Genomic DNA, 26,574 nt, shown 5'->3' with positions numbered 1-26,574 from the left:
TCGGCAAGGGATAATTATCCCTTATTGTGGCTGCGTTCGCTTTTTTGAGGTTCACACACACGCATCTTTCCGTTCTTTTTGGGGACAACCACAATGGGTGACACCCAATCTGTATGCTCAATTTCATAGATGAATTCAGCATCCATCAGCTTGTCAATCTCTTCTTTGATTTGTTTAGCGAATGTGTCATTATATGTGTAAGGACGTTGTTTGCTAGGTTTGGCATCTGATTTCAAAGGAATTGTATGTTGTCATATCGAGGGATCAACTCCTTTGAGGTCTTTGTAGGACCATGCAAACACATCTGTATACTTCTTGAGAAGTTGTGTTAGCCTTTCTTCTTCTTCAGGCTCTAAATCAGTTGCTATATGAACACGCTGAGGCTCTTCGCCTGGCACAGCGAGGTCTATCCATTTTGCTAATTCTTGTCGTCAATAGCTCTTTCTAAGATGCATTCCTCTCTTTTTGAGCTCCCACAATGTGAAGCTCCGCACATCCATAGCTCTTTTTTTTGCCCTAACCATGCTTGGAGTTCGGACCCTGCCAATGTAGCTGAATCAAACTCTTCCACTGGTGTCTGGTTCACATCCTTGTAACTATGGTCTTTTAGGTATATTTTGGTTGTAGTCTCCCCACGTCCGAGGTATATGTGGTCGTAATCCCAATCCTGGACCATCTTTAATTGTCTCATGAATGGTCTTCCCAAGATGATCTTGTAATTGTTCTTTTTGTCGAAATCAACATTGCAAATGTATGCTCATACTCGATTCCGCAAGAGGTGACAATTACTTTTTCTAAAAGTCCTAGAGGGCTTTTCCATGAACCCATCTGCAAGTTGCAATTTCATTCTGGTAGCTCTCAAAGCCGGTTTTCCCCATTTTTTCCAAATTTCTTTGGTGGCGATAGCGACTCCCGCTCCACTATCATGAATAGCTTTGGATACTACTCCCTGGAATTCTACTAGTAGTAGTGTGGTATTTCCATCTTCTCCCTCGCAATATTCTCCAACCTTGTTTAAAGATACTGGCCTAGTGTTTAGTTGAGGCTTGTCCAATTCTCTGATTCCTTCTTGAAGCTTTGAGGTACAGTCTTTTACTCCAAATTTTTCTAAGCATTTGCCTATGGTGGTCCACATCTTTGGTCGTAACCTCAGGAGTTCGACTAACATGATTGTGCACACCACAAGTGTGGACAATAACTCAATCAACCCTTGTGAATCCATCACTCTGTTGGAAGAAAGTCTTTGAGATGGGATTGCTCTCACCTCAGACTTAGCTTCATACTCCCCTAGGTAGGAGGGTACAGTTTTTAGCGAGTGTGGTTGGCTATGCCCCGAACTAATTGAACCCTGGTCCCCCCCTTGTGAATGCATATCAAAGTTCATTTGTGATCTTGCTTCAAACTCTTCAATGGGAGGTAAGATCTCATTTTCCTCCTTTATAGTGCTATTTATTTGGTGGTTCACCCTGTTAGCTTCATTTGCTTCCCGGATTTGCTTCCACAAGTCATTTAGATTGTTACAATCCTTACCCATTTCTACCAATGTTTTAAGCTGGAAACCATCAATTGTCTCATCTGTTGTATTTGGCACTATGATAGGTTTTCTCCTAGACTCAGAGGCAGTCATGAGTCTCTCCTTCGTGTCTACTTGTTTCTCTACAGTTGGTTTAATAGGGGTTGGAACTGGTACCTCGTGCCAACTTGCAGATTTACCAAGCGGATTTTCTATCAAGGTGTGAGGTCCCTGCCCCTTGTCGAGAGGAGCGGAGTACCTTTGATAGGTCTCCAATCCTGAAAAAGAAAAACCAACAGACATTGCCTTAGCTACTACGTAGCCACGGGCATGAACCGTTAATGAAGGATTGGCCATATCTCGCTATGGCGGAGCATGACCACCATAACCCTATCTAAAAACTATCTATATTCAATTATACCTAAAAGTATAAATCTTAAAGTGACCAACCTGTGCGCTTTTTTCCCCATGTTTCAGAAGCACAGCCGCCAAGGTTTGTCTCTTTTAAGATTTATGACTTCAAAAAAATCAATTTCTAGCGTTGAAAAGTTACCGGACTCATCCGGTCCACCCCTCCATAGAATGATACCATCGGGGTATCATTCTCCCACTTTTCACCCCGCACTCACCCTTCTTTTGTTATCTAATTACTACCACACTGTTTAAACATACATGTTCCTTTACTTTATTTATGATACTTGTTCGTTACAACAGCCCTTCAAACAGTATTACAAACAATAGTCAAACAAGAAGTCGTCCAATTTTAAACCAACAACCCTTGGATTAGGTTCACTCAAGAATCTCTACTGGCGCTATTATGTCCGATCAGTATATACATTATTTATAAAAACCCTTGTCCTCATGAGCGTCCGATACCGCTCGACAAGTACTCGTTGTGCTAATGTGGACGTACTCCCATTCACAGCAACAACGATGCCAATCTGGGCGTCATCCTCATGCCACAGCAAAACAAAAGTGCAGTATCCAGCTGGGCTAATCTGGGTGTACTCCCACCACAGTATCAGTGGTGCCATCCTGGGCGTCATCTCACGCCTCGGCAACTGCCACATAATACCAGCGCTAATAAGTAGAGAGACTTGAGAGAAACCATACCGAAGGTTTTAGAAAAATATTCTTTCCTATAGCAACCAGTTTAACGAGACAATCTTTCCTACTTGTCAAACATATGCCGAGTTTCTTGGGGTTAAGCCCCGTGGTTTCAATCCGTGTTTCCTTTTCATAAGATAAATATTATATTTCTATGGTCTCGCATATGCAATGATACATAACTTGAAACTGCAATACTAACCTGTACCATAGCTCCGATTCGTCCGATTGGTGGAGACATAGCATGTTCCGCAGGAGTTCCACCGTTACTTATACCAGCTTCATGATCATTAGCGCCTTGGGTGCGAGCACGCTTTGTAGCCATTTTTTGTACTACACTTATGTTATACACTTAGAACTTTAAATTGGTCAATTTCCCTAGTAGACTCCTTATTTCCAAAGAGAGTCTGTAATTTGAACCCTCGCCAACTCGGATTCACACTTAGTGTTGTTGGTCTACATCTAATTTCTATACATCAAATATTTGTTAAATCTTAATTAATCAAAAATTAAGTGTGTAAACTACGAGTGAAAGTTTAGGACTACATTACTTTTATGCATGATATTTCTAATCCAATTCTAACTTCCATTTCTATACTTCAACTAAATCAATTTTTAGTATTATTCAAAATTCTACTTAATCTAATTGACAATAAAATTGTTGAATGAGAATTTCATCATGTATAATAAGAATAAGATGAGTTCTCTTATGTATTAACTTTCAAATAACTATGCATAAGTTAATAGTGAAGATGTACTACCTAGAGAGAGTAGGTATACTTAGAGAGATTAAAGTAAGAGAAAACATACGTACACATCTTTTCTAAAGTTAATTGAATCTTACTAATCTATTAGAAAGATTAGAGTAAAAGAGAACACATATGTACATCCTTTTCTAAAGCTAATTGAATCTCACCAATCTATTAGAGAGATTAGAGTAAGAGATAGCACACACACACACACACACATCCTTCTTAAAACTAATTGAATCTTACTAATCTATTAGAGAAATTAGAGTAAGAGATAGCACGCACACACACGTATCCTTCTTTAAGTTAATTGAATCTTACTAATCTATTAGAGAGATTAGAGTAAGAGATAGCACACACACACACACACATAGCTAATTGAATCTTATTAATCTATTAGAGAGATTAGAGTAAGAGATAGCACGCACACACACATATCCTTCTTTAAGCTAACTGAATCTTACTAATCTATTAGAGAGATTACAGTAAGAGATAGCACACACACACACAGCTAATTGAATCTTACTAATCTATTAGAGATATTAGAGTAAGAGATAGCACACATACATCATTCTTAAAGTTAATTGAATGCTTAATTCATACGCGTCTTATTAGTTCACTAGAGTGTTTGCTCTCTTAGTGGTTTGTGGACGCCTTCTCTCTAAGAGAAGTGGCAGCACTTCGTGAGCACTATAGAGGCAATCTCTATGTCTAAAGTGTGAGCATTGATGCTCTATTTATAGCAGAAAAGAAAACGTCCAACTTTTTTTTCCCAAAAAAAATAAATAAAATAATTTTCTTCTTTTAAAAAATAAAATTTTCCCCCCAAAAATCATACACGCGTTTTTGGTACCCTTGTGGTACCCATCAGCTTGACCACTTTGTCATTATCATCAAAAGATAAGGCCACACTGGTCCCCCCCTCATTAAGATTAGTCAAGACTAGCCTCTCCTTTTCATGTGACAGTGTGTCCCACTTTGTTCCCTCCTATGTGAGTCCAGGTGAGTCCATGTGCCTTCATTTGTCATCCCTGTGTATTCTTTTGTCTTTATAATTATTTTACTTATTTCATTAATGATAATTTACTTTACATTTTTAAGTTAAACTTTACAGTCTTATATTAACTTTACAGTAGTAAAAGAAAATTCTACAATCAATAAATAAGTCTTGCAATAAGTTAGTTAGTGATTCATATAGCTAAACATGTCAGAATTTTGTAGCGTAAATTTTAAATTCTAGGTTTTCTTAACCTACGATTCATAATTTGAACTTGAATATCTCAAATAATGAGTGATGGTTAAAGAAAATTCAACTGCGTAATAGAACTTTTGTGAAATTCGAAAGTAGAGATCTTACAATCTCCCCAACTTAGAATTTGAGATGTCCTCATCTCAAGAACAGTGAAGGGTAATCCTTAAGAAGGGATGTCTCGTCTTCCCAAGTAGCATCTTCTATAGGGAAATCCTTCCATAAGATAAGATGTTCTTTGATGGATCTATTCCTAAGCTTTCTCTCCCGAGTTTCTAGGATAGTATAAGGTTGGAGTTGTAAAACATCTTGAGCAGGTAAAATGATTTTCTCATCATCAAGGACATGATCAGGGTTATATACATAAGGTTTTTACAGACTTACATGAAATACATCATGCACTTTGAGATGAGAAGGGAGTTTTAGTCTATAAGCTTGATCACTTACAACCTTGATTATTTCGTAAGGTCCACAATATCGGTAGCTAAGCTTCTTATACCTTCCGAGAGACAGATTGCTATTTTTGGGCTTTACTCGTAAGAAAACTTTGTCACCTTCTTTGAAAATCCGATCAGATCTTTTTAAATCGGAGTACTTCTTTTGACAATCTTGAGCCACTTGAATATCCCTTCGAATAGCTTTGGTTTGAGCTTCCATTTCTTCAAGCATTTCCTTTGAGGCTTCTACCCTTATAGTGGGGTCAGAAAAGTTAAGAGGTGATAAACATTCTTGACCATAAAGAGCATTAAAAGGTGTCATTCCAATACTTCTATGAGTAGAGGAATTGTATGCATACTCTACCAAGGGTAGGTATTGAATCCACTTGCGAGGTTCTCTATTGCAGTAGGCTCTGGGGATGTCTTCAATTACTTGATTAACTCTTTCAGTTTGGCCATCAGTTTGAGGATTATAAGCAGTACTAAAATATAATTGGCTTCCAATAGCTTGAAACAATGATACCCAAAACTTTGAAGTAAACTTGGCATCACGATTGCTGACAATCCTCTTGGGTAAACCATGAATTCTGAAAACCTCCTTCACAAATAGACGAGCAATATCTGAAGCTGTAAAGGTTGTCTTGACTGGGATTAAGTGAGCCACTTTAGTAAGAAAGTCGACTATGACCATGATTGAATCATAGCCAGCTTGAACAGAAGGAAACCCGGTGATAAAGTCCATGCTAATACATTCCCATTTCATTTGGGGAATATCTAAAGGATGTAATTTACCCAGAATCTTTAGTCTTTCTGCCTTAATCCTTTGACAAGACAAACAATGCTTGAAATAGCGAAGGACATCACCCTTCATACCTTGCCAATAGTAACTTCTGCGAATTGCATTGATGGTTTTGGCATAACCTGGATGTCCTGAAGTTGGGCCATCATGTGCTTCATATAGGATAGCATTCCTTAGAGTAGAATCCTTAGGTATACATAGTCGATTCCTATAGTAAATTTTCCATCTTCTAAGGAGTAATGTAGAGGTTTAGGCTGATTTGATGATACCCTCTCTTCACGTAGGATACTAGCAAGCATCTGGTAATCTGCATCTCTGATAGCAGCATCCAAGACCTTGTCTAAAATAGGGTTGTTAGCCATGGAAATTGCCCCCAGAAAAGCTTTACGGCTTAGGGCATCTGCCACAACATTATCCTTACTTGGTCTAAATTTAATATCAAAATCATATTCGTGCATGAGCTCTATCCATCTCCTCTGTCTCATGTTAAGGTTAGGTTGGGTAAAAATCCACTTAAGACTCTTGTGATCTGTTACCAATTGGAATTTGCATCCCAATAGATAATGTCTCCATAGCTTGAGAGCGTGAATAACTGTTGGCAATTCTAAATCATGTGTAGCATAATTCACTTCATGAATCCTAAGCTTCCGATAAGTATAAGCTACAGGCCTTCCTTCTTGAGTAAGGACTCCTCCTAATGCAAGGTTACTAGCATCTGTGATCACCTCAAATTCTTGGGTGAAGTCTGAAAGTTTTAAGAGAGGTTATGAAGCAAGATACTCCTTAAGCTATTTGAAGCAAGATTCATGTTTTTCTTCCCAAAGTATCGTAGCTCCTTTCTTTAGCAAGTCGGTTAGTGGTGCAGCTTTAAGAGCATAGTCCTTTACAAAGATCCTGTACCACCGTGTGATACCTAAGAACCCTCTGACTTCGGTTTGTGAAGTGGGTTGAGGCCATTCCACAATATCTTTGACTTTGTCAGGGTCAACAGAGACTTCTTCATGTGAAATGATAAACCCTAAGTAACAGACCTTAGGGGTAAAGAAGGTACATTTGCTTTTCTTTGCATATACCTTATTTCGGCGTAAAAGCCCCAACACTTTCCTAACATGTTCTTCACGCTCTTCTTCTGATTTGGAATAAATTAAGATATCGTCAAAGAATACTAGGATAAAATCGTCCAAGAATTCTCTAAAGATATCGTGCATCAGACGATTGAAAGTTGCAGGAGCATTCGTAAGTCCGAAAGGCATCACTGTAAATTCGTAATGACCATAACGAGTGTTGAAAGCTGTTTTGGAGATATCAACCTCCTGGATTCGAATTTGATGATAGCCAGATCGAAGATCGATCTTTGTGAATATTTTGGGTCCATGTAATCTGTCCAGCATCTCATCAATACGAGGAATTGGATATTTATTCTTGATGGTAACCTGATTTAAGCCCCTATAATCTATGCAAAGTCGAAGAGAGCCATCCTTTTTCTTTTGGAAGAGAACAGGTGCACCCCATGGAGATGTACTAGGTCGGATAAACCCTTGCTCAATCAACTGCTTGAGCTGCTCCTTGAGTTCTATAGCCTCTAGAAGTGACATCTTGTACGGCGCTCTTGAGACTGGTTCACTACTTGGAAAAATTTTGATTTCAACGTCTACCTCTCTAGGTGGTGGTAGTTCAGAAAGTTCAGCAGCGGGGAAAACATCCAAAAATTCTTCTAGCCACATTGGTTCAGGGTTGGAAGAAGATTTTTCTAATTTGTTTAGCTTGACTACAAAAATTTGTTGACCCTTGCGTAACCCTTTCAAAAGACGATTAGCTTTGATTAAGTAAGCTTTTGGTCGTCCATTCTGGCCTTGAATAGTGACTTCTTGACCTTGGTTGTCCACAAAAGTAACACTTCCTTGGGCACAATGGATATTGGCATTATGACTGGCTAACCATCCATTCCAAGAATTCCGTCATAGATTCCTATGGGTAAGGTTCGAAAAGTAGCAGAAGTAGAGTATTCTCCCAACTTGAAATCTATTTTTTCCACAGTGTACTGAGATAACACCTCCTTTCCATTGACTAATTCAACTCTCATCTTTGTTGCAGGGTGTTGATTAAGTCCTAACCTCCTTAAACATTTAGGTGACAAGAAAGAATGAGTACTGCCACAATCAATAAGAAGCTCAAATTTTTCACCTTGGTGATTTGCAGGTGTTTGAATGACAGCATATTGTTGTCTTGCTCTTGGGTTATCAATTGCAGCATGTAGAGTTTCTCTTTCCTCTTGTTCTTCTCCCAATGTTGGTTCTCCTATGATAGCATTGACTCTGGCAGCCATTCCGCGCCCTCGACCTCATCCTCCATTTATTCCTCCACGATTTATTATTTGGCCTCGTCCTCTAGCTCGATTAGCTGTATGTGTTGCGGAGACTCGCCTAGGACATACATTCCTGAAATGTCCTAGCTCGTTGCATTCATAGCATCTAAGATCTGCATTTTGAGCTCCATTTGCTGAAGCTGCAACTATTGGATGAGTTTGGTGAACTGGGTGAACTTGCCTTTGGTTCCACATCATAGGCCGTCCTCTTCTTCCATCATTCCTTGTATTTCCATTTCTTACCCTTTGAGAGTTTGACATCTCTTTAGCTAAGGGTTTAGCTCTTAAAAGAGCATCTTGCAAATTTACAGGCCTCATGGCTTCTAGACGTGTATTTAAAGGAGCATTTAGCCCTTGGCAGAAACGGGCTACTTGTTGATCTGCGGTCATTGGCGGAGCATAGCGCCTAAGAGTTACAAATTTGGAGTAGTATTATTCCACTGTAGTATTATTCCACTAAGAGTTACAAATTTGGAGTAGTATTATTCCACTGTAAGATGAAACTGACGTAAGTTGAAGAATTCATTCATCTTAAGGGATTCGTGTGCAGGTGGAAGATAACGTCCTTTGACAGCATACTTAACACTTGGTTGGTAACCTAACAGGACATAAAAGTGTCCTTTCAGGGTTTTGAAAAAAACCTCCAAAACCATAGTAGATCCACTCATTTTGTAAAATCCTTTCATGAGGTTATAGTTCAAGGCCTACTACACATGGAAAAAATAAGAAACTTGTAAAATTTCTCATCTTTTGGTCACACCAAGCCTCCAAAGTTGATGGACCAATGCATTTTCATCAAAACAGTCATTTCTTATGTTTTGTTGCATAAAAATAAGATTAGGGATTTTTGTAAGACTTGAGATAAATTCCCTAGTTAACTTCAATGGGTTGGTGATCAGAACATATGATTGCTTCTCACTCACTATTTTTTGTTTTGCCAAAATAAATAGGTACAAAAAAGTTGAATTTTTATCATTCTGCAAACCTATCATCAAAGTTTCTATAGCCACGCTCAATACAAATAATATATGCATGTTTTCTTAGTTCCCTATTGTCCTTTATGTTCATAAGGAGCCATGGAGCATGTCAAAAGAATAATACATCTCTTATTCAAGGGAAATCTTGGGGACAAAGATGAAGTGCTAAATACAGCAAACATGAAAAAATTGGGTTCAACATTATGAGTTGTAGAATCCCATAGAAAGTATTCAATATCTAGCCAAATTTGATCCTTATAACTAGATACGGTTACTACCTACAAAATGCATGTAGTTGTCACAAGAAACTAACAATATTGAAAAAGCTATACTTGATGTACTAGAATGTGTCGTTTTCTTCTATAACTGAAAAAATGAACCATCATTGTGTACTATGCAAAATAGGGTATTAGGTGCCCCAAAACTCAAGGAATATTAGCTTTATGTTACAATATGTGACATAGAAAATCAAAAATGCATTTGGATATCATGAAATCCACCAAAAAAATCATAGAAGAGCTAAAATTGGCTAAAAAACAGGATTTGACAATTTTTGTAATTTGGTCATAACTTACGACTTTAATATTTATTTCTCCCTAGAAGCATCATGACATGTTGAGGACTACTAAAGATAGTTCTTTAGCATTATAGACCTCACAAAAATGAATTCTAGAGTGGTATAGTTGCAAAAAGTTAAAAAAAGCCAAAAACAGGACCCGTTTTCTCACACAGTTTAGGTTGTGAAATGTTGTGCAAGGACAAGGTTAAAGATGGAATTGATATTCCAAAAAAATGTCGAGTTTTTTTCAGCTCACGAGACAACTTTCTAGATAGATAGCACCTCAAAATCAATTTTGAAACTCTTGACATAATTCAAGGAAAATGGTCACTTAACAGGACATAAAAGTGTCCCATTACCAACCTAGTGTTAATATCTTCCCAAGTTTGAGTGTTTTTGAGCTACTTGATTATCTTTGCAGTGTTGTTTCCACCAAAGCTTGGCATCCCCCGTGAGACGAAACATAGCCAACATTGCTTGGTTATCGGGAGTAGTACCAGCAGCAGCAAAATAATCCTCCATCTCTTCGAGCCACACTTCTGCATCACGCTCAACTAGGGCTCCTTCCCCTTTGAAAGAGGGAAGTTTAGCTTGCTTGAGAAGTAGCTTTTTCTCTTGAAGAGATGTGTACACCGCACTCTGTGCAATATAGATTAAGTGAAACTTTATTGGATACTCTAACTTTAATCCACTTTAAGGCAAGACTTGGTCAGACAATAATACAAACAAAAGATAATATTAATCCAAACTTTATTTATATACACATTATTTGCTACCAAGGTTGGTAGTCTTTAGGTACAAGGATTGTAATGTCTCTATATTTTGAGTTTACTGAGACTACAAAAGGATAGGCTAAATGATCAAAATAATAAGTTTTCTTTGACCCTTGAAAGCTACGAGATACACATATGGGTCGAATCCTACCACCATGGATAACTTTTGTAACTTGGTTGTAGACCCATTGAGTCTGAGATATCTTTTCTCCTCCCAAGGTAATGGTAGCATCCGGATTCTTAGTACCAATGAAAAGATAAACTTTGATGACTTTTAATTCCTCTGCCCATCGAAGTTTCTTGAGGTTGGTATACATATGGGTCGAATCCTACCACCATGGATAACTTTTGTAACTTGGTTGTAGACCCATTGATTCTGAGATATCTTTTCTCCTCTCAAGATAATGGTAGCATCCAGATTCTTAGTACCAATGAAAAGATAAACTTCGATGACTTTTAATTCCTCTACCCATCGAAGTTTCTTGAGGTTGGTATCTATGTACCATATCTTGTCAGCATCGATGGTATAGATTCCTCTAGATGGACTACATTGATGCCCCATCCTCTATGCACCCTTGGGATAGGTGGTGCAAACACCCTATCCAAAATCATCATCACCCTTTTTCGAAACTGATAATTTGGTGATTGGCATGCATTTTCAAACATGATGGTGAACACCTGGAATTTCTGGTAGACTGAATGAACATTTTCCTGTACAAGGAAAGTTCAATCTTCAATACCATATAAAAACTCAAAACAATTTTTCTAGGTTCTTCTATTATTTCAAACATTCACATCCTTCAATATCCAAACATCAAACTAAAAATCTCCCCAAGCTTTAACCTAGGTTCTGATACTAGTGTGAGGTCCCTGCCCCTTGTCTAGAGGAGCGAAGTACCTTTGATAGGTCTCCAATCCTGAAAAAGAAAAACCAACGGACATTGCCTTAGCTACTACGTAGCCACGGGCATGAACCGTTAGTGAATGATTGGTCCTATCTCGCTATGGCGGAGCGTGACCACCATAACCCTATCTTTAAAAAATCTATAATCAATTATACCTAGAAGTATAAATCTTAGATTGACCAACCTGTGCGCTTTTTTTTCCATGTTTCAGAAGCACAGCCGCCAAGGTTTGTCTCTTTTAAGATTTATGACTTCAAAAAAAAACAATTTCTAGCGTTGGAAAGTTACCCGACTCATCGGGTCCACCCGTCCATAGAATGATACCGTCAGGGTATCATTCTCCCACTTTCCAGCCCGCACTCACCCTTCTTTTGTTATCTAATTACTATCACACTGTTTAAACATACATGTTCCTTTACTTTATTTATGATACTAGTTCGTTAAAACAGCCCTTCAAACAGTATTACAAACAATAGTCAAACAAGAAGTCGTCCAATATTAAACCAACAACCCTTGGATTAGGTTCACTCAAGAATCTCTACTGGCGCTATTATGTCCGATCGGTATATACATTATTTCTAAAAACCCTTGTCCTCATGAGCATCCCATACCGCTCGACAAGTACTCGTTGTGCTAATCTGGACGTACTCCCGTCACAGCAACAACGGTGCCAATCTGGGCGTCATCCTCCCGCCACAGAAAAACAAAAGTGCAGTATTCAGCTGGGCTAATCTGGGTGTACTCCCACCACAGCATCAGCGGTGCCATCCTGGGCGTCATCTCACGCCTCGGCAACTGCCACATAATACCAGCGCTAATAAGTAGAGAGACTTGAGAGAAACCATACCGAAGGTTTTGGACAAACATTCTTTCCTATAGCATCAGCGGTGCCATCCTGGACGTACTCCCGTCACAGCAACAACGGTGCCAATCTGGGTGTCATCCTCACGCCACGGAAAAACAAAAGTGCAGTATCCAGCTGGGATAATCTGGGTGTACTCCCACCACAGCATCAGCGATGCCATCCTGGGCGTCATCTCACGCCTCGGCAACTGCCACATAATACCAGCGCTAATAAGTAGAGAGACTTGAGAGAAACCATACCGAAGGTTTTGGATAAACATTATTTCCTATAGCATCAGCGGTGCCATCCTGGACGTACTCCCGTCACAGCAACAACGGTGCCAATCTGGGCGTCATCCTCACGCCACGGAAAAACAAAAGTGCAGTATCCAGCTGGGATAATCTGGGTGTACTCCCACCACAGCATCAGCGGTGCCATCCTGGGCGTCATCTCACGCCTCGGCAACTGCCACATAATACCAGCGCTAATAAGTAGAGAGACTTGAGCGAAACCATACCGAAGGTTTTGGACAAACATTCTTTCCTATAGCAACCAGTTTAACGAGACAATCTTTCCTACTTGTCAAACATATGCCGAGTTTCTTGGGGTTAAGCCCCGTGGTTTCAATCCGTGTTTTCTTTTCATAAGGTAAATATTATATTTTTATGGTCTCGCATATGCAATGATGCATAACTTGAAACTGCAATACTAACCTGTACCATAGCTCCGATTGGTGCGATTGGTGGAGACATAGCATGTTCCGCAGGAGTTCCACCGTTACTTATACCATCTTCATGATCATTAGCGCCTTGGGTTTGAGTATGCTTTGGAGCCATTTTTTTGTACTACACTTATGTTATACACTTAGAACTTTAAATTGGTCAATTTTCCTAGTAGTCTCCTTATTTCCAAAGAGAGTCTGTAATTTGAACCCTCGCCAACTCGGATTCACACTTAGTGTTGTTGGTCTACATCTAATTTCTATACATCAAATATTTGTTAATCTTAATTAATCAAAAATTAAGTGTGTAAACTACGAGTGAAAGTTTAGGACTGCATTACTTTTATGCATGACATTGCTAATCCAATTCTAACTTCCATTTCTATACTTCAACTAAATCAATTTTTAGTATTATTCAAAATTCTACTTAATCTAATTGACAATAAAATTGTTGAATGAGAATTTCATCATGTATTATAAAAATAAGATGAGTTCTCTTATGTATTAACTTTCAAATAACTATGCATAAGTTAATAGTGAAGATGTACTAACTAGAGAGAGTAGGTATACTTAGAGAGATTAAAGTAAGAGAAAACATACGTACACATCTTTTCTAAAGTTAATTGAATCTTACTAATCTATTAGAAAGATTAGAGTAAAAGAGAACACACATGTACATCCTTTTTTGAAGCTAATTGAATCTCACCAATCTATTAGAGAGATTAGAGTAAGAGATAGCACACACACACACATGTCTTTCTTAAAACTAATTGAATCTTACTAATCTATTAGAGAAATTAGAGTAAGAGATAGCACGCACACACACATATCCTTCTTTAAGTTAATTGAATCTTACTAATCTATTAGAGAGATTAGAGTAAGAGATAGCACACACACACACACACACACATAGCTAATTGAATCTTATTAATCTATTAGAGAGATTAGAGTAAGAGATAGCACGCACACACATATATCCTTCTTTAAGCTAATTGAATCTTACTAATCTATTAGAGAGATTAGAGTAAGAGATAGCACACACACACAGAGCTAATTGAATCTTACTAATCTATTAGGGAGATTAGAGTAAGAGATAGCACACATATATCATTCTTAAAGTTAATTGAATGCTTAATTAATACGCGCCTTATTAGTTCACTAGAGTTTTTGCTCTCTTAGTGGTTTGTGGACGCCTTCTCTCTAAGAGAAGTGGCAGCACTTCGTGAGCACTATAGAGGCAATCTCTATGTCTAAAGTGTGAGCATGGATGCTCTATTTATAGCAGAAAAGAAAACGTCCAACTTTTTTTTCCCAAAAAAAAAATAATTTAAAAAAAATAATTTTTTTTTAAAATAATTTTTTTAAAAAAATAATTTAAAAATAAAAAAATAAAAGAAAAAATTCCCTAAAAATCATACACGCATTTTTGGTACCCATCAACTTGACCACTTTGTCATTACCATCAAAAGATAAGGCCACACAGGCCCCCCCTCATTAATATTAGTCAAGACTAGCCTCTCCTTTTCATGTGACAGTGTGTCCCACTTTATCCCCTCCTATGTGAGTCCCGGTGAGTCCATGTGCCTTCATTTGTCATCCATGTGTATTCTTTTGTCTTTATAATTATTTTACTTATTTCCTTAATGATAATTTACTCTACATTTTTAAGTTAAACTTTACAGTCTTATATTAACTTTACAGTAGTAAAAGAAAATTCTACAATCAGTAAATAAGTTTTGCAATAAGTTAGTTAGTGATTCATATAGCTAAACATGTCAAAATTTTGTAGTGTAAATTTTAAATTCTAGGTTTTCTCAACCTACGATTCATAATTTGAACTTGAATATCTCAAATAATGAGTGATGGTTAAAGAAAATTCAACTGCGTAATAGAACTTGTGTGAAATTTGAAAGTAGAGATCTTACACAAGGATTGGGCTATTTCAATCGTCTTTTGACACATTTCCAACCTCTGTTTTTCTATTTTTGCAAATGGATATGTCATCCATATTTGCTCTTGGGTTTGGTTGTTTTTGAGTCTGGCTTCGTATGATTTTAAAAGTGCCTCTAGCTGCTCATTTACTTTTTCTACCAGCACTGATCCTCCTGATCTTGCACTTCGGGGTTCCTTTACTTCCTTGGGCCCTATTGTTGCCACAGTGTGTGAGATTAAACTAGTTAGATCCTCTAAACGCTCCAATCTATCCTTAGTGTGTTTCAACTCCTCAGCTAGAGCCGTTTGCTCTCGTCCCGTCCTGGCTTTCATACGAGCCTTTCTAGCTTTCCAAGTGCTTCTCTGATTTTTTTTTTCTGCACTTGGGGCATCGGTCTTTGGCTCTTCAATTATGGGTTCGTTTGTCATTCGTTGAGCTTGTGCTCGTGTCACTGCCTGAATAGGTATTACTGTCTCGTTTTCTGACCCTCCATTGGAAGGCACTGCTTCCAACATCTTCAAAGTAGTTTTTGCTCCTTTGCTTGGGTTCTTAGGGCAATCAGGAATCAAGTGAGTAATTCCACACTCGGTGCAATACGCGTTGACTCTAATGATTTCATCGGGAGGACAATCCCAGAGCCAATGATCTCCGTCACACTTGTAGTAGGGTCCCTTAGGCTGTTGAGGTGCTCCTTGAGCTCCTCTCTGTTGGTACGCATTCCTCTACCCGCCCATGCCTCTCTATTGGTACGCATGCCTATGAACAACAGTGTTCGTTCATCCAAGCTGTATCTTCCTTCTCCTGATTCCTGTGCAGCTGTTGGTGGTCATGTGGTCCTGTACTTCCAATCATGCTCCAAGGTTCTTTCGTTGGAGGTTCTTCCGGTGGATAATAGACAGGATTTGCTGCATATCCATTGGAATCTTCATAATATGCATGCATAGGTACCAAAGTCTTCTCTTCTGGTTTGTTTACCGTTGGTGTGTATCTTATAGGCTACCGGTCTTACTCCTTGTAGGGGTGGTTTTTGCCCCAATACTGGTTGTGTTCTTTCAACACCTGTAGGTCCTAGTAGGTTGCCTGCTTGATACCTAGGCATCGGTGGAAGTTGAGGAGATGCTACCTGAGCTTGGGGAGCATAAGGTCACTCTCTAACATATCCCTTGTTATAATAACATTCCTCCGTCACATGGTTTGTCCATTTTTGTTCAATATCACACCACTTTGGCTGCTTAGCCTGAGGCTTGGCATACATAATAATAATTTTTTTTAGCACTTCCTCCACAAGTTGCTCCTGGCTTACAGCTACTTCTCCTTTCGTTGTTGTCTTAGCGGACTTGCTTCCACTTTGTTTTGCGGATGAATCGTCATCAAGATCCTTGAATTCACCCTCCTTGTAGACCGCACAATTGTCTACAAGGTAAAGAGCCTCCTTAGTAACTCATTTAACATCATGCTCCTCTTCATATGTAAGTCCTTCTGGAGATCTGTGTTCCTCAGCCCTTGAATAAATATAAGCATAAGTCTGGACTGAGTTGGCAGTTCTTCCATAGGGAAAAACTTTTGACCTTAATGCAAAAAACCCTTTTGTCATTTTCATAAGTTTGTCTGTGAGAGTTGAGCGTACTTTGTGTACAAGAGAGAGTGAGAGTTTATCTTGACGCGACGTGCACACTGGTGGTCGGAATCGAGTGCGGAGAAGTCCAGCATGTTGCCCCCGGAGAGAGCTACGTGCCAACACCTGCATTGCGCGTGTACGGCCCGGTCTCATGAGATTGACCCGCAAGCTATTTTTGGTGATTCGGTGAGCATATGATGTCTGTTTTCGCATTTCAGCATATCCACGCGTTCGCAATGAGTAGATCTATGCATTAGGCATGTTAGTTTCAGAAAACGTCAACTTGTAAATTTCGACCAGACATCCTACGCGATTGTGCACCTGGTGTTTAGGGTTGGGGTTATGGGTCACAGACCTTAGGGAGAGCGACCTATTGGTGTTAATAGGATTTCCCTCAAGCTCCATAGCGTTTCGAGAACGTTTGATGGGTATTTGGCTCTTGAAAGCGTTATAGGAAATCTCCTCTTGTGTACTCTTGAAGGTTGTAACTTAGACATTGGGTAGAGACCTCTATAGGAAGTAGTCAATAGTCGGTCGAGTGTAGGTTGACACCCTATGCTTGCTTCCACACGCCTGCGGGTTGAGCTTCGTCCTTAGCTGACAAATCTTGTTAGGTGAGTTCTCGTTGTGCTGACGTCCGTCGTGACGTATCCGCCAACAATGGGAAGGATGTAATGCATGTTCCATCCCATTACAAAAAGTATACTATCCAAGATTGAAAAATCATAATCGAACAACGTATTAGGGAAGTACGGAAACAAGGCGTGTCTTATGAAAGACCTGAAAACGCTAAAAGGGTAGAATTGGCTGAACCAAGAGAAGAGCCTAGACCAGCTTACATTGCGAATGACCTAACAGAAGAAGAAGAAAAGATTTTACTAAGCTTGTTAAAGGAATACCGGGATATCTTTGCTTGGTCTTACAAGGATCGCAAGGGTGTTGATCCAAAAATCTATCAACATACTATACCCATGAGAGATGATTCGAAACCAAGTAGACAGAGACCATACACTTATAACGAAACATTTGCCAGGAAGATCAAAGAAGAGATTGAAAAATTAAAGGAAACTGAATTCATTTACGAAATTGAACACACTGATTGGGTGTCCCCAATTGTGGTAGTACTTAAGAAGAATGGGAAATTACGAGTGTGCCTTAATCTCAAAAAAGTGAATGCAGCTACCATTAGAGACAACTTTCCTCTTCTGATAACGGAGCAGGTTTTAGAACGAGTGGAAGGAAAAGAAGCTTACAGCTTCCTAGATGGTTTTTCGGGATACAATCAACTTTTGGTTGACCCAAAAGATTAGCATAAAACTGCTTTTGCAACAGAATGGGGTATATTTGCCTATCGGGTTATGCCGTTTGGGTTAACTAATGCTCTAGCCACATTTCAGAGATTGATGAGCCATGCTTTCAAAGAGTATCTTCGGAAATTCTTGGAGGTATACATGGATGATTTATGTGTACATTCGTCAATCTGAGCTGACGATTTTGAACACCTCAAAAAGGTATTCGAGAAATGTAGACTTTACAAGATTTGCTTAAACCCTGAAAAGTGCATAGTCATGGGAAGACAAGGGAAAATTCTTGGACATATAGTGTCTAAAAATGGCATAGCTACCGATATTGAAAACATTCATGTCATTGCTGATTTTCCTAGACCAACAACAGTCAAAGGGGTACAAGCCTTCATGGGACATTGTGGATATTACCGACTGTTCATCTACATGTATGCCATAATTGCAAAACCCATGTATAGCTTGATTACGCACTTTGAATGGATTGAGGCATGTGAAGAATCCCTCATGAAGCTTAAGCAAGCTCTCACCTCAGCTTCAATATTGAAAGCACCCGATTGGGATAAAGTATTCCACGTGCACGTCTACGCTTCAAACTTTGCTATTGGTTGTATACTAGCCCAACCAAGAGATGGGAAAATTGAATTTCTTATTTCTTATGCTAGCTGACAATTAAATATGGCAGAAAAGAATTACACCACCATTGAAAGAGAAGGACTAGGAATGATCTATGCCATTAAAAAGTATAGATATTACCTATTGGCCAACAAATTTGTGTTCTTTGTGGACCACCAAGCTTTGTTATATTTGGTCAACAAATCATGCAGCACAGGGAGAATACTGAGATGGTTCATCATTCTTCTTATTTGATTTCACTGTGGTTGTTAAAAAAGGCACTACACATCAACGAGCAGATCATTTGTCCAGGATTGTTTCAGGGGAACCACCTAAAGGGGTAGAAGATGATCTACCAGATGCCTATTTGTTCTCCGTGGAAATGATACCAAAATGGTCGAAAAAAATTGTGTCATTAATGACGATAGCTCAAGTGGATTCACCACTTCCTATCACAGTTGATTTAATCGAGTAATCGGCTATGTATCAATTACTAGCTAGGAGACTATATAAAATAAATCGAGACGGGATATTGATTTTATGCATTAACCCTATAGAAAGGGATCAGTACCTAAGTCAAGCACATGTTACCATAGTAGGACTTCACTTTGCGGAAGACCAAACTATGCAATGAATCTTAAGACTTAAGAGTATTTTGGCCGACTATGAGGAGAGATGTTCGATCTTTTGTAAGAGATTTCCCTCAATGTCAGCAACAACAACCCATTCCTCATGTACCATTGTTTCAAATGTCACCTATTCCTAAGTGGAGTAACTATCTGTTTACTTACTTATCAAGTTGAACATTTCCTGAGGATATAAGTAAACGCCGTCAAAGAGCAATTGAAACGGAAGCAAGAGACTATGCTCTCATTGGGAACCAATTATATCGGCGAGGTAAAGATCAACATTTGCGTCTTTGTGAAAATGAAAACGAGTATATTCCGATTATAGAACAAGCACATGTTAGATTAGCTGGAGGACACTTTTCTAGTGAGACCACCGCAAGAGAAATCTTGATGGCAGGCATATGGTGGCCAACACTTTTTGCAGATGCCAAAGAATATGTTCGAAGGTGTGATGCGTATCAACAAGCAAAGATGCCAACCGAGTAGACAGCATGCCCTTAAGACCAATGATGGGGGCTCGAGCCTTTGCAAAATGGGGTATAGATTTTGTTGGAGCGATACAGCCACCTGCTTATAGAACCCAAGCTCAATATATCATTGTAGCTATGAACTATCTGACCAAATGGGCCGATGCTAAAGCGACTCAAAAGAATGATGCTAGAACCACTGTTGCATTCTTATATGAGTATGTATTCGTAAGGTATAGACTGCCAATAGAGATTGTCAGTGATCGGGGAACTCATTTCCTCAACGGGGTAATAGAATATCTGCTAAATGAGTTTATGGTTATCCATAACAAATCAGCTCCCTATCACCCACAAGCAAACGGACAAGTTGAGCATACGAATAAAATTCTTAGCTCAGTACTGGCCAAAGTGGTTAGTTCAGGAAGGACCGACTGGGAAATGAATCTCCATGCTGCTCTATGGGCTTATCGAGTTTCATTCAAAACAGCTTTAAATGCTACACCCTTTAACCTTGTTTATGGTCTTGATGCCATACTGCCAATAGAATTTCTATTGCCGACATTAAGAGTAGCATAGACTCTTGAGTGGAGTGGACTTCAATTGTCAGAAAGACTTGAAGATTTGGAAAAGCTAGACGAGCAAAGGCTAACTGCTATAGCTCATATCTATGCACAAAAGAGAAAAAAAAAATAAAATGATTCCCACTTAATCACCAAAATTTTCAAGAAAGGGGACTTAGTTCTAGTCTATTCCCTTAAGCAACACATTCCCAAGTTTAAGAAAAAGGGAAATGGACCATTTATCATTGAAGATGTATCTCCAAGTGGAGCAGTAAAATTGTCAACCTTGGATGGTGAACCAATGGCTAATTGGATTAGTGGATGTCGTTTAAAGAAATACAATTTGCCACTAACCAATGAATTGCTAGGGAGAATGCATGCAGCCAAACAAAGGAAGATCAAGCGACAACAAGAGGAAGCTAGACTTCGGGTACTCAAGTGTAAAGCTACTCTCAAGAATCAACAAATACTGATTCCCATCAACACTTTGGAACTAGATGATCGACAATGGGAATAACCTAAAGACGCAGTTTCAACAGATGACACTGGTTAGATTGAATGGATCTGCGCATCAAAGTACAACTCAACAATCATAGCACCAATGCTTTGCTAGACACAGGAGCTAGAGTGAATGCAGTCAGTTATTCCACATATAAGAAAGCAACAAGTCAAGCATTGACCGCCGTAGGAATAATGACAATCAAAGGATGCAACAAGAATCTGACTCCAACATTGGGAGTGGTCAACTTGAACGTGGTAGTACATGGATGTTCATGTCCGCATCAGTTTGTATGCTTGCCAGATGAACACATGAATGAGACTATGATTCTTGGTATTCCTTGGATGCGAACATACAAAGCAGTACCAGATTGGGATACAAATCAACTAAAGCTATCACTTAAAGGAGGGCAACTCATTGTTCCCATTGCACCAAGCAAAGGGGAATGGAAAAGGTGCAATCAGAGGACCAATCCACAAAGAAAAATCTTCTCCATTCCCATGAAAAAAAAATGCTACAAGTAGCTCACAAGGAGTCATGCAAATTTGGGTACCAAAAGCACACCTTGTGGATAAACCAAATCAGATCTGGGTACCTAAAACTTCACCAAAGAAACAGAAGACGGTTCCAAGGATTCGAGCACAAAATCGAGCATTTGTGAATAAGGAACCTAACATGAAAAAATTTTGGAAGAAAAAGGAGCACTTATCTTCCCCACACAATGCAAAACCAATCAAACAGTGGCAAGTTAAGTCTCAACAGACTCTCAAAAACCATACACCAAGCAGACCGAGATACCAATGGCGGGAAAAAGTTCGACAACCGTCTAAAGTGTTCCCAACAGCTCAAGTAATAACCGTGCTTAAACACCCTGATGGTACTATCAAATAGAGAGCACAAAGGCTACAAGATTTGCTCTTTGGAAGATACCAACAGCAAACCTCGACATCGGAAACCCTTGAGTTATTGACTCAAGACCAACTCTTTCACAACATATTGAGTTGAATTGCATTGATCTTCATATCATGGTAGATACAATCACGGCTATGCATAGATACAATTTTTCAACCCATGCCCACAGTTGTCCCAGAGAACACCATCTAGGAGGGGTGGAAGGGTACTACTAAATACTAAGTAATTAAGGGCAATGTTTGAAGAGGGAGAAAAAAGTTCATGTTAACGTGTGATTTTTTGCAAAATTACCTAATATGCCCTTATAATTCATCAACAAGGGAAAATTCACTGATAATATCTTCCCGATGAGTGTAAATAGTTTACATACTATCAAAAAATCATCAAAAATAGTCCTTTTTTGGATATTTTTCATCATTTTTGTTGAAAAGGAGGCTTAAAAATGGAGAAATCCAACAAAAAACAATAAAGCTGTGTTTTTCAAGGGATTTTCACTTTGCTTTTTTTAGAGAATTTTTCTATTTTCTTTGATTTCTTCAAATCAAAAGGTCAAAAATTAATAATAAATAGCAGGGAGGCTCAAATGGAAAAATGGAAGACACGCTGGTGATAAAAAAGACAAGCCGGACAAGCACAAATATTTTCAATGAAATCAGAAGATGGAAGCGGGAAGCCCAAATTAGGCGGCCAAGCCTACTTTTGCAAAATTCTTGCAAAATGAGCTACAGGAATCTGATTTTGGAAAATTTTGAGCCTAACATAGATTTCACGGCCTAATAGGACTAACGGGGGAATTTGGGGAAAATTGGTTTGGGAAGTCCAGGTATAGATATCCAGCTTAGGCTAAAACCACCTCATTTTCACTTAGAGCTTTGCAGAGAGAGCATTTGGGCTTCTTTCGCGCGTCATTTTCGGAGCCCACAGTTGACCTTTTTCAGCGCCATCTCACACGAGACATGAGGGGTAAGTTCCTTACTAATCAATGATCTAGTTTGTACAGCCGGTAGCTAGTCTAAAGCCCTAGAAAAAAACCCTAGAAGCCGAGCAGTGCACGAAGACCTACGACCTAAAAGTGACCATGGTGGCCTGCCAGTTTGACCAAATCGGATGGGATTTGAACCATAGCATGCCCTAACATAATAGAACCATTCCATACCATCAGATGATCATTTGGCTGGGGTCAAGGGGGTCCTCAGTAGAGAATTAGGGTTTTTTGGGAAAGGCCAAAATTTTGACCTAGCTCCACAGATGGCCTGCTAATGAGGTTCATATACAATGTATATGATTGGTTTGGAGAAATCCATCAAGTAAATCCCTCGAAAAGCGGAAAATGGCTCGAAGGTTATAAAGCGTCAAATTCGACATACGAGGCCAAACTGACTCCAAATGAGCCAGAATTGACAGGTAGCTTCACATGATGTTATGGACAAGTCCAAAGCCTCAAAGTTGACCGACCAACCCAACAGACACAGTAGTCACAAAAAACGGTGATTTCAGAGTCAACAGAGCACAAAGTGATGCCGGCATGACCAAACTTGACCAAATTCAATTTAGGACTTGTATTAGGTGTATAAAACATGTTTAGGTCAAAATTTATGTAAAATGCAAAGTTTTTGTCACTGTTGTAAATAATCGCAATTATTTACTTTTGCAACATTTTTGCATGGAAATTGTCAATCCACCTCACCTATCATGTGTACACACCTATTACATGCCAAAAATCAAGTATGAGCCAAAATGACCACCCATTACTTGCAAAATTGCCAAAAAACGCAAAGAAGTTTGTATAAGCCAAAATTTGGGTTATGGACAACTTTTCTTGATCCAAATCACCTCATATCTCATACCCAAGTTCTATACCATGCCTAGAAGCAATTTGTACAAAAAAATGTCAATTTTGGAAGAAAAGTTAATAATTGCGATTATTTACTTTCTGGCCAAAATGGGGCAATTTGGAAAATTTGTCATCATATATCCAAAGAGCATGTTGAAATAAGCCCACTAGCCAATTTTGAGTCAATTTGGATTTCAAAATCTCAAATTTTCTTTATATCTACTGTTTCAAAGACCTAAAGCCAAAATCTGGTACCATTTTCACCGTGTATATCCGAATGAGCCCATAGTTCCCTCAGAGCATGTAATTAGCATATACTTCAAGCCTATAAAGTCAAGTTTGCAAAAGAGTTAAACTTTTTTCCATCTGTAAATAATCGTGATTATTTACTTTGGTTGCAAATTTTTGTTTTGACCATACAGTTCTGTTCCTTGCATGATTTTATGCATCTTTGCTTATTCAAAAATTGATTTAAAGCAATTTGGACCAGATTATCAACATTTCAGTCCAAAAGGACATTCTGGAGAAAAATCTGACAACTCCGGTAACTTTGCACTCTATTCACTAAACAGGAGCAATGCAAACCACGGAGAAGGCCAAGAAGAAGTGAAACAAAAAGGAGAAACTGCAAGAACTTCCCCTGTATCAACTGGACCCCGAGTCAATAAAGGCAGCAAAAGCATCTTACCTTTTTAAAGAGCAGTTAGAAGAACACCACACCACAGTCTTCACTGGCAGGTTTAAGAGTGAAGAAGGGCATCCTTGGAGTTGCAGCTCTTGCCTAAAGAGGTTTATGATGTTGCAGCAAAGCTTGAAACCAAAGAGGCTAACCACAGGTTGGGACTCCGACACTTCTATGAACAAGAGCCCTGTAGAGTAGACTTTCATAAAGCTTACGAGCTTCTACCCACCATCAACAAGGAAGACGGAACTGCCCAAATCTCAGACAAGCAAGGAAATAAGGTAGAGGTTGTAATTACAAAGGAAATAGTGGAAAAGTCACTCAGATTGCCCACTGAAGGGATGACCATGCGGACAAGAGATAGGAATCAACGGGAACGTTTACAAAGGAAACAACTACGACTACATTTGTCGATCTCATCCACAAGCAGGTGGAAGAGCCAACCCATCTATATCACCAACATTTCCATTTCCTGGAGAAAAGGCCACGAAGGTACACGACACCAAATCACGCCATGGCCACCACTTTTACACAAGTTCTGAAGTCAACCACCAGACAACCTGTGGACCACGTGCAGTATGTGTTGACAACATTGAAGGCCACCAAGAAGGAGGGAAAGATAACATACTTGGGCGCGCCAGAACTATTGACCAGAATAGCCTATCATGCCATCGACATGGCTGACAACCTACCGCCTGCCTCGGATCAGAACACATGGATCTTGGCAACCCAACCCTATCCGAGATCTACAAGATCTGGTAAGCGATCATTTAAATCAGGTGCTGAATCCGATGACAGTTCATCAGAGCAGCATAGCAGTGAAAGCTCTGACAACGAAGAAAAAAGAGCTACGAGGGAAGAGATGAAGAGGAAAGCAGTGGTTGCCCACCAAGAGGAGCCAGCTCAAAAGCAAGCGAGAGTGGAAAAGAAAAACAGGCCTTCAACGCACTAGGTGTAACATTTAATGGCCTAATAACTTGTGTGTAGCGGAAATTAACATGAACATAGTGGGCATTTCATTAGAATAGATTCCTAATGAGAATTACAAGAGTGCTTGGGTGGAGAGAGCAACAAAAAGCATAACACCTAGTTAGATAGCATCAACAATACTTTCAAAAGAGAGAGAAATTAAGCTATTGACAACAGTTGAGGACCGGATTTTCATGGAGCCGGTCCCACCTCCAAAGGGATTTGTATTATGGTTTCTCCCATCAAGAGAGACATTGTACAATACAATTCTTTGTGTTCCTTCAAGACTAGCTAGTGCAATGAAGATGAAAGCTTCATGCACTAAGCAAAACACTTAGCAAAAACAACTTTAATTATCCCCGTTCTCAGACCCAAGACCTCACACACCTTCGAAAATGGTGAGAGCTAGCAGGGTATGAGAGTAGATTGAGAGGAAGAAGGAGTATCTTACGAGAAAGATGTACACCTCCTCACATAATCACTCATATTAGCATAGCTTTAGCTTAGTAATTAGCTTGGTAGAGGAGATGAGCATGCATTGAAGCTTGGCTCTTGGTTGGATTTGCATCCACAAGCCAAGAGTGTGTCGATGTAGGCTTCTATCTCACAAGCTTGGAGTAGGTGATGAGCTCTCCATTAAAGCTTGGGAAGAGATAGTCTTCTCTTTCTTCACACATGAGATTGTGTGAGTGTGTGTGTGTGTGATAATGCTTTGCAAAAATCAGCCCCCTCTCTCTCTTGGGCGAGCCCTCTTGCTATTTGCTCTTGCTCCAGCCTCATTGTCCCTCCCCAAGTCAAGCCAATGACCATTAAGCAGCATAAGTGATAGCCTTTTGACATGTGTCCCCCTTTCCCCTTTTGTGAGAGCTTTAGGTAATCTAATAATTAAACTAAACTCTCATTGGACCCCTTTGCCTCCTGGCCAATAGGAATCAGGCAAGCCATTGGGCTCCTGAATGCTCATTGGACCCCTTGGGAGACTGCCCAATAGTCTTCTAGGAGACTTAATTCTCATTGGTTCTTTTATTAAGTGTTTTTAAATTAATTAAACTAGATTTACTCTAGCCTAATTCTCATTGGTCCACCTCCAAGGCCATCCAATAGGAATTGGGCACACCTTGTGGGCATCTGGGCTAGGGAGCTGACATGTGTCCCTAATTCCCTTTGTGTAAAGGGAGCCTGTGTGTGTGTGTGACTTTCTCTCTCATCCCCTACTCCCAAGGCTCGCCCCCTCCTATGTAGGGATTTGAAAAGACTTTTTGGTCACACACAAAGCATCCAATTTCCCCTAGGGTTGACCTTTGGACACAACCTTTGAATTTTGGAACCTTAGCATTTTGGAAGTCTTAATGGGCTGAACCTTAGGGTCTTTTTAGCCCATTGTTGCACATGGCTCTTTTGCAGATGGCCCCCCTTTTGGATCCCTATTTTCCCTACTTTGGACCCCTACAGTGGCCGGTCTGCTAGCTTAACCAATATTCTAGCTTTTTCTCCCCTGGCACTTCCTCACATTAAATGATCAGTTTAATATGAGAAAATCATTTAGGAGAATTAGAT

This window comes from Adiantum capillus-veneris, chromosome 19, assembly GCF_014529385.1.
Source record: "Adiantum capillus-veneris isolate H3 chromosome 19, ASM1452938v2, whole genome shotgun sequence".
Lineage (NCBI taxonomy): Eukaryota > Viridiplantae > Streptophyta > Polypodiopsida > Polypodiales > Pteridaceae > Adiantum > Adiantum capillus-veneris.
This window is presented reverse-complemented; position numbering follows the sequence as displayed.